This window comes from Octopus bimaculoides, chromosome 12 (genome assembly GCF_001194135.2).
Source record: "Octopus bimaculoides isolate UCB-OBI-ISO-001 chromosome 12, ASM119413v2, whole genome shotgun sequence".
NCBI lineage: Eukaryota > Metazoa > Mollusca > Cephalopoda > Octopoda > Octopodidae > Octopus > Octopus bimaculoides.
The window spans coordinates 48392922-48394635 of NC_068992.1; positions in this window are offsets into that span (position 1 = coordinate 48392922).

Below are 1714 nucleotides of genomic sequence, written 5' to 3' on the forward strand. Positions count from 1 at the left end.
TATATATATATATATATATATATGTATGTATGTATGTATACACACGTACACACACACATAAATACATACATGCATACATGCACATTATATACACGAATACACACTCTGACGCTTACACAGCCTGCTTGTGTAATTAACATACAAGTGGCTGAGCACTCCACAGACACGTGTACCCTTAACGTAGTTCTTGGGGATATTCAGCGTGACACAGTGTGACAAGCCTAACCCTTTTGAATTACAGGCACAACAGAAACAGGAAGTAAGAGTGAGAGAAAGCTGCGGTAAAAGGGTACAGCAGGGTTCGACACCATTCTCTGCTGGAGCCTCGTGGAGCTTTAGATGTTTTCGCTCAATAAACACTCACAACGCCCGGTCTGGGAATCGAAACGGCAATCCTATGACCGCGAGTCCGCTGCCCTAACCACTGGGCCTTTGCGCCTCCACACGAATACCCTCAAGCACACATATATTCACATTGAATTTCTTATGCGTGTTCGGATATATGTTATCGTTATATAAATTATGCGCAATGTCGTTGTTCTTGCAGAAGCTGCTTTTCCTGTTGTTGTTGTTGTTGTTGTTATTGATGGTTGTTGTTGTTGTTGTTGCTATTATTACTGCTGCAGGTGTTGCTGCAGATATACTTACCGCTGCTGTTCCTCCGGTCCGTGAGAAGATAGCTCGAACTTCACTTTAATCCTTCAGTATTATGATAATCTTGATAAATCCCCACTACAAACAAACAGTTCAGTCGAACATGCCGGTCTTGTACCGTTCACATCTCAATTGCTATTGTTGTTGTTGATGTTCTTATTGGTGGTGGTGTTGATGGCGGCGGTGGTGGTGGTAGTGGTGGTGGTGGTGGTTGGCGCATTGATAATATTAGTGCTAATAATGCTGCTTTTTATCATGGTGGTGATCGCTTGTGGTGATGAGTATATTGATGATGTCGGTGGTAGTACTGATGGTGGTAGTGATGGTGATAATACTGATTCTGATGGTGGTGGTGGTGGTGGTGGTGGTAGAGGTGGTGGTAGTGGTGGTGGCGGCGGTGGTGGTGATGGTGGTGCTGGGGATTTCTGGTATTGGTGATGGCGTGGGCTGTACTGTTTGCCGTAATGGTGAATGCTTGCATTTGTGATGCTGTTAGTACCCTGGAGTTAACGGTAATAATGTTGATGGTATTGGCACTGGTGCTGGTGTTGGTGCTGGTGGTTATAATGGTTGCAATAAGGGTTGTAGTGTTTGTGGTGATGTTGGAAAGTTTGTGGGTATGATTGTGATGGTAGCGACAGTTTTAATATTGGGTTTCAATTTTCAGCGGAATTTGAACTCGGAACCCAAAGAACGAATGAAATGCCGCTAAGCATTTTACCCAGCGTCTTAACAATTCTACCAGCTCACTGTTTTAGCGTTACAATTAGTATCGGTTTCAAATTTTGGCACAAGGCCAGCAAGTTAAGGGGAAAGGGTAAATCGATTAAATCGACCCCAGTGATCGATCAACTGTGTCTTATTTTATCGAATCTGAAAGGATGAAAGGCAAAGTCGACCTCGGCAGTATTTGAACTAAGAAAGTAAATACGAACGAAATACCTATTTTGTTATTGCCCACAAGGGGCTAAACATAGAGGGAACAAACAAGAACAGATGAACGGATTAAGTCGATTACATCGACCCCAGTGCGTAACTGGTACTTAATTTATCGACCCCG